At 40.7% G+C, this 8,203-nt stretch overlaps 1 long non-coding RNA gene across 1 annotated transcript in view; it reads left to right on the forward strand.

Moving 5' to 3' along the window:
* LOC135103473 (uncharacterized) overlaps positions 1-5,027 on the forward strand; it is a 79,355-nt gene extending 74,328 nt beyond the window's left edge. The window contains exon 3 of the long non-coding RNA XR_010270076.1: positions 4,050-5,027. This is a non-coding gene — a long non-coding RNA (uncharacterized LOC135103473). The remainder of the gene's footprint in view (positions 1-4,049) is intronic.
* The last annotated feature ends 3,176 nt before the right edge of the window (positions 5,028-8,203 follow it).

Here is an 8,203-nt window from a genome sequence, read left to right on the forward strand (position 1 = left end):
CGTGTGTATGTGTGCGTGTGCTTGTGCGTGTGCATGTGTGTATTTAATCGGAAAAAGGACGCCATATATTAATGACAGGCTTTCCCGTTGTTTCCTAATTAACTGTGGCACAAATCATGTCTTTAAAGTAATTAGAACCAACCCATTTATATCGTGTCGCTGTGACGGGCTTTCATGGCGCGCGTGACCCGGGTGAGATGGAGGAGGGGACAGGCAGGGAGGGACGGAATGAGGGAGGGAAGGAGGGAGGGGGAGGATGTATTGTTGCAGTGTTGGTGCTGGTGACGGCCTTGCCTATCAAAATGTTGCGGCACATCATAGGTTTTTAGAATTTCTATCGGTTCGCTGCAGCCCACCGCAACACTATTTTTTTGTCCTTTTTATTATTATTTTTTCATGTATGTCTCCATCGATTCAACTTCCTCGGAAACATTACAACGTTAAATATTCATGAAAAACGACAATTGTGGTCATAGGGACAAAGAGTTTCGCAGTGTTACCCGGTGCTCCTCCGAAAAGGCGTAGAAAAGCGATGAATAAATGTAGACTGGGAGCATTGCGGAGTCTGAAGGTCAATAAAGTAAAATAGTGAAACGTAGACACAAACTTGACGGAATAGACTCATTTGTTGTTGCCAAAAGAACATGGGAAATAAATGGGATCGATCACTCAAGCATTATGTCATTCCCATCTCTTGTTCTTTCATGCTAAAGGCAGACGACGATGGTGGGGAAGGATTGAAACGTTGGAGTGTAGGCATGAAGAACACTTGAGGCGGGAAGGTGGAGGGTCTCTCTCTCTCTCTCTCTCTCTCTCTCTCTCTCTCTCTCTCTCTCTCTCTCTCTCTCTCTCTCTCTCTCTCTCTCTCTCTCTCTCTCTCTCTCTCTCTCTCTCTCTCAGACGGTGTCTCCATCCACTCTAGTTTTGATAACCTTAAACCGTTACGTCACGCTTCATGTCCCATATCTGTCACCAACACCAACACACACACACACACACACACACACAAGGCAACATCCATTTTTCATACCATGCAATTTTCCCCAATTCTCCTTCTCCCTCACGTCTTTCCTCCTTTTCTAGTTTTTCTTTTTTTCTTTTCCTTTCCTTTTCTTTCTTTTTCTTCTTTTTCTTTCCTTTCTTATCTTCTCGGAACTTCGGATCAGAACAAGATTGAGGTCGCGGCTGCAGGGGAAGCAGTACAGTTGTTGCCCTTATTCAATTGCCAACCATTCTGCCTGCGGAGCCACACGACCCTCCTGTTGCTGCGCCGGCGTTAAATCAATCAATGAATTGCCGGTGAACTGCAGCTTTGTGTGTGTGTGTGTGTGTGTGTGTGTGTGTGTGTGTGTGTGTGTGTGTATGTATCCCGAACATTGACATTCATTGCATCATCACCATCATACTTAAATTAATATATATATATATATATATATATATATATATATATATATATATATATATATATATATATATATATATATATATATATATATATATATATATATATATTATTAAGGGGTGCCAGCGAGTGTTCATCATTGCAATTTTCATTCGCAGTATAATTGTAAAGAAATTATAGGCGAAAAAAAATACCAAATTGCTCACACAGGAATCATTTAAATGTAACCACACTAAATATCTCTAATAATTAGTTTCACAAAGAATTAATTTCCATTATTGATGCAAATACCCACGAGTGTTTGCACCCTGAAACAGAACAGCATTAAGACTTGATGTAAATCACGGGTATTATTACTTGAAAGCCCACCTTATCCTGGAGTCATGGATATTATAACGTTATTGTTAATATTTGATACTCGTACCATGATGCAATGGTAGACTTACTGAGTTCACCAGTAACTTTAGCTTTTGACTTAGCAAAATACACCACTTACCCAATCCTTGCCCTCCAGTACTCTCCCTATCTCTACGTAGTTATCTTATGCTTTGATCTTTCTTCCATTAGTACAGTCTGGGTGTTATGCTCCTTATTCCCTGAAATGCTCTATTAGGTCATAGAGGGCTCGTGAGAATAGTTATAAACTGTAAAGAATTATACGTATTCAGAAAATGGAAGAAAAAGTTTATTAATGTTTGCTTTATTTCTTATTGACTAACTGACTTAATGATCCCTGCAACAACTGAGTCCAGGGCATCGGTTTCAAAATGCCAAACCATAAACCCATTAAAAAATAAATAAGTAAATAATTAATGAATGCTAAATAAGTAAATTGACAAATCAACACAAAAGCAACACAAAGCTGAAGGTAACATTACACTTGAATGCTCCAATACAAGGTGCACTTAACAAATCATGAGCGAAGCAATGAAATCAGTCAGGTGCGTCCAACAAGTCCCATTAACACCAAACGTTTCTTCATTTACGAGTATTTCTTATCTCTCCTCCGCGTCATGATCGTCACCGCTCCGTCAACCATGGTAATGATCTGTTTTTTTAGTGTCAGGTGCCCTCAGCAGTCTCTCCCCGCCCTTCTGAAACGAGTGGCAAGCTTCTCTCCTCCCCTTCATAATTATCAGGAAGCCGTGTAATTCGCCTCGATCCTTATAATTACCATAGACTGACTACCTGTTTATTCTGAAAAATTAGGTGTTCAAGTCTTACGCTTTGTGCTCCATGTGTGTAATTTGTCTCTTTAAAGTTCATCAGGTGGTATTTTGTTAATTATCTTGGCACAGGAAGTAGTTCATTATAATAAAGTCTCTCTCTCTCTCTCTCTCTCTCTCTCTCTCTCTCTCTCTCTCTCTCTCTCTCTCTCTCTCTCTCTCTCTCTCTCTCTCTCTCTCTCTCTCTCTCTCTCTCTCTCTCTCTCTCTCTCTCTCTCTCTCTCTCTCTCTCTCTCTCTCTCTCTCTCTCTCTCTCTCTCTCTCTCTCTCTCTCTCTCTCTCTCTCTCTCTCTCTCTCTCTCTCTCTCTCTCTCTCTCTCTCTCTCTCTCTCTCTCTCTCTCTCTCTCTCTCTCTCTCTCTCTCTCTCTCTCTCTCTCTCTCTCTCTCTCTCTCTCTCTCTCTCTCTCTCTCTCTCTCTCTCTCTCTCTCTCTCTCTCTCTCTCTCTCTCTCTCTCTCTCTCTCTCTCTCTCTCTGACCTATATTCTGACACCACTTCAAACTTGAGAATTTTAACACCTTTGAATAGTTTCCCTGAAGGCGGCGAGGAGCACGTCTGCACACTCCAGCCAGGCCTCCCCGTTGTGTCACCTTTTCGCCTCTCCGCCTGCCGCAACACCTTCCTCACCTGACACTCCACCACTGTCTCTTGTCATCATTAGCGTCTTCCTGGAAAGATGAGAGAGAGAGAGAGAGAGAGAGAGAGAGAGAGGGGGGGGGGCGGTCTGTGGTGCTCGTGTGTGTGCCTATTTTAAATCTCTTACTTGAGTTATTTTTTTGTTAATATATGACAAAACTTCATAGGTAATAATTATAATGTATATCGTTCTGTATCATCTATTTACATTCCAGGATAGAAAACATACAATGACCATTATTCAGTTTTTTTTATTTTTCATTTATTTATTTATTGATTTTTATTTTTTTTTCTTGTAATATAGCGGAAAGCTGAAAGCGCTGAGCCTTACGGAACACAAAGGTCAGATATGAGCTTTTGTTTTGAAAGTTCAGGAAAGTTTTTGCAGCATATCTTTTGTTAGTGACACAATGATCGTGATTGAATTCACTGTCACCACCAGTATCAGTTCTGTATACTGCTGCTACTACTATTACTACTGCTGCTGCTGCTACTGCTACTGCTACTGCTACTGCTACTACTACTACTACTACTACTACTACTACTACTACTACTATTGCTGCTGCTGCTGCTGTTGAAAATAATGATAATAATAATAATAAAAAATAATAATGATAATCCTGCTGCTTCTGCTGCTGTTCTTACTTTTATTGTAACAGCAGCCGCCACCAGCTTTAACAACAATAGCATCATATATACATCTAGCCAGGCTCTCGGTAAGTCAGGCACTCACTTTCTCTCTTATACGCTCATTCACTGGCTCGCTCGCTCACGTACTCCCTCAGGCAACCAGTCTGTCAGCCAGTCTGTCAGCCAGCCAGGCAACCAGCCAGCCAGCCAGTCAGTCAGTCAGTCAGTCCGTCAGTCAGCAAGCCACCTCCCCAGGATTGATGGGAAGGTCATGTCATTTCATACTTTTCCACACAGGATAACGAAGGTGCATGTTGCGTCTGTTGTTTGTATTGTTTGCTTATTTACGGACATGTATATATAATCTACCATGTTCTGATTGATCATTGTGTGTGTGTGTGTGTGTGTGTGTGTGTGTGTGTGTGTGTGTGTGTGTGTGTAGATAAGAAACAGGTAAGCTTCTGAAAAGTTAAGCAAAGTTACAAGGAAAGAAAAAAAAATCTAACATTGGTCCATAATTATCATGAGACAGACAGACAAACAAACAAGCGAAGACACAGACAGACAGAGAGATAGAGACAGAGAAAAAGGGACAGAGATAGACAGACGGACAGGCAGGCAGACAGAGACTAACCCAAACATGCACAGAGAAGAACAAGCCAAAGCCAGAAGAGTAATCACAATATTGAAACTCATTCAGCTTTATCAAATCTTGGACTAGCGGCGTGATTCGTGTAATTGTGAGAGAAAGGAAGCACTTCTCTGATGGTTCTGTCCTCGCTAATCGCTCTGAGCTCCGAGGCAAAGCTGGGAATCAAATATTTAGAAGCCTCTACTTGGCGAATATGAAACGCTGCTGGAAATTCAGTAATACAGCGTTCCTCTTACTGTGGCGGTGGCGTTGGTGATAGTGTGTGGTGGTGGTGGTGGTGATGATAGTGCGGTGGTGTGTGGTGGTGATGGTGTAGTGGTGTGTGGTGATGGATGGTGCGTGAGAGTAGTGGTTCATCCTTCATCGGGGAGTAATGATGATCCCACCTGCTGTCTGGAAGGAAAGTGACTGATGGAGGAATGGTGTTAGTCTGTCCCTAGCCTGTGTTTAGTCCTCATTGTCTTTTGACGGTGGTGGTGTGTAGGAGAGAGAGAGAGAGAGAGAGAGAGAGAGAGAGAGAGAGAGAGAGAGAGAGAGAGAGAGAGAGGATTATCTAAATTCTAAGCCCATATTATACACAATAAAATTCTTGAATACCTAAGCGTTATTTACATTCCTGACATTTTCATTTATTTTGGTATGTTCCTTTTCTTTCAACATTGGATTTACGTTCCATGCATTCATTGTCTGCATCATGTACTTATATTTTCCAGAGGACAGGGCAAGTATTAACAAACAGAATGGAGGTTCCTGTCACCATCAGCAGAGGCAAGTTTGAATGGGAGGGAGTGACCTTCAGGAAGGGAAAAAAGAGCATTGCACTAAAATTAATGTAAATACAGACTGCCCTGGAAACATCCTCTCCCCCTCTAAAAATTAAATAAATAAATAAATAAATAAAAAAAAGTAGGACATTCATGAAAGGTTTGACTCATGATGGAGCTTCATCTTATAAATATTTCCGGTACCGATCCTTGCTGGGAATCTAGTGCTTAGCTTCACTTGTCCATCACGGTAGAAAGTGATCAGTTGTGCGGCGTGTTGGCAGAGGACTTGATGGCATGCGAAGAGATATTCATAGATTAGAAATGGTGCATGGAGACGACAGTCGTTATCATCCTGTTCCTTCTTCTGGTCTATTCCGTGCTTTGTGTCCGTACAATTCTGAAACGCTCGCACCTCACCCAGCTCTTGGAGAAAAACAAATATGATTTTCTTCACTATGAAATGGTAATGCTGGATGGCGCCACGCTCTTTATTTCCATTCGGGAAAAAAAATAAACAAAAGAATTCGTGGGCAAATACAGAGCACAGGCATTTTTTAATGACCTTAGGATGAAAATGTATTTTTCTCTTTTGTGGTATGCAACCATTAACATAAATTGTACTGAGAATCTGAGAATATATGTAAATTTTACTGGTGTGTTGAGAAATGTTTCGATTAATGCACGGAATCATATCCAGAAAAACAGTTTAAGAAAAAACGAGTCTTGCTGCTGACCATCCCTGCCTCTGGTGTAACCTTCTCTGCAAACCAGAACAAATACTACCTGTTTGTCTCCCTCCCACACCAATCCTCCTCACATCTGACAGCACACGTGTTTTTTCCACTGTCGACAAATGAACACACTTGTCATGGCAGGAAGACCCGCGTTTTGTGACCAGCCAAAGCCATTTAGAGCGATGTCAAATTCATTAATCTGTCGATTCACTTGAAGACAAAGGATAATTTTCGCGGTTAATCCGAAGACGAGACATTCTCGTTATGGAGACAGTATCTCACAATGGATACTTACTTATGGATACTATATTGCACTACTTTGGATACTCTTATAATGTATTTAAGAATTACGCTTAAGAGATAAAGTATTGTTAAGATTCCCCTTCAGTCCTCAGCAAAGAGAAGGATTGTCTTGTTCGACATTTTCTTTATAACATCGTTCTCCATTTCTCTAACAAATGGTGATTCATTTCAGGAAATGTAGAGCTTGATTGTCACGTGCAGTAGTAATGCTTCATGCCTATGCAGAAGTTTTGCTTCCACTATTCTCCTGACGCATTGCTGTATTCTTACTGTTATTCACGCACGCTTGGTTTTCGTGATATACAATGCAACAGTAATTCAGTACGCGGTCACATTTTCTTCCCAAGGTAGGAAAGCACAGGACCTTTATTATTATTTAATTTCCAAGTCATACGCTTTTTTCTTAACAATTAGATTACTCGTTTATGTGAGAATAACATTCTTATCCGTCACATATAGTGTATTTTTAAATACACTAAGCCAATCTCTTATCAGTCGTTTATTTTAGCATTTAGTATCTTATTGACAACAAAAGTATAATGCATTTCTAAGTCTATGAACTCAAAAATAATCGGTCACAGCATTATATAATTCTTAATATTTAGTTTGTTTTTCTCCTTTTGTAGTGGATGCTTTTACAGCGCTTGAGTGCAAGAGGATGAGATGAGGTTAAGCCGATGCTTGTCTGGCACTAATGTGGATCTCGCTTAAGTGCATGTAAAGTTTGACGACAATCCAGGTAAACCTTTTTTTGCCGCTGGTCGTGGAAGAGAGAGACAAATGCGAGCGAGTGCATCAGCTGAGGGACAGGAAACATTAGACGACTAAACGGGAACAAATGTTTGGCCCTAGGAGAACAAAACAACGACAGGAAACGAGGAAGTAAGCAACGGTCTGGCTCTAAATAGAACTGTGTGTGTGTGTGTGTGTGTGTGTGTGTGTGTGTGTGTGTGAGGGAGAGAGGTGTGATGCAATGCCGAGATGGTGGTAAAGGGAAAAGAGTAAAATAAAGAGGCAGGAAAGGTTAATCTACCTTCGGGAGATTGAAGGAAGTGAAGGTTTACGGGAATTTGCTATTTCTTCATATCCAGTCACTGTCCGAGTCTGTGGTGGTCTTATTTACGAGTACTTATTTATCTGGATTTATATTTCATTCTCTCTCTCTCTCTCTCTCTCTCTCTCTCTCTCTCTCTCTCTCTCTCTCTCTCTCTCTCTCTCTCTCTCTCTCTCTCTCTCTCTCTCTCTCTCTCTCTCTCTCTCTCTCTCTCTCTCTCTCTCTCTCTCTCTCGTTTTTCGTCCAGGTTGTCAACGGTTTACAGTGTTTTTTGTTTAATAAGTCTACGGTATGTGTTTATAGTTTTTCATTATCAGCGTTATATAAGAATATATGAGCATGCAGATACAATATGAATTCAATGTGTGTGTGTGTGTGTGTGTGTGTGTGTGTGAAGAGAGAATTAAAGAGCATAGAAAAATTATAAACCCATAGAAAAATAAATCCAATCACTCAGCTGACATGAAGCAAAGAAAAGAGTTTATAAAAGGAAGCAAAAGATGACTCCTGACGTGCAATTTAAAACTAATGAGACACAGTATAGAAGCCACGAGACAAGTATCTTACTAAAAAAAAAAATATACCAAAGATAACAATAATATCGACTCTTATGCAATCACCTCTTGCTATTATATAACCTTACCTCCCATACCACTCTTATAATCAATTCCAACACTCACCCTTTCGACGTGGATGGTCATGTCGATCAGGGAAGGATAAAACTTTAACAAAGGCCAGTCACTGAGGAAGGAGTGGACGAGGATGAGGCCTGGAGCACATTAATTCTTAGCGGTCCTGC

This window comes from Scylla paramamosain, chromosome 9 (genome assembly GCF_035594125.1).
Source record: "Scylla paramamosain isolate STU-SP2022 chromosome 9, ASM3559412v1, whole genome shotgun sequence".
Taxonomy (NCBI): Eukaryota; Metazoa; Arthropoda; class Malacostraca; order Decapoda; family Portunidae; genus Scylla; species Scylla paramamosain.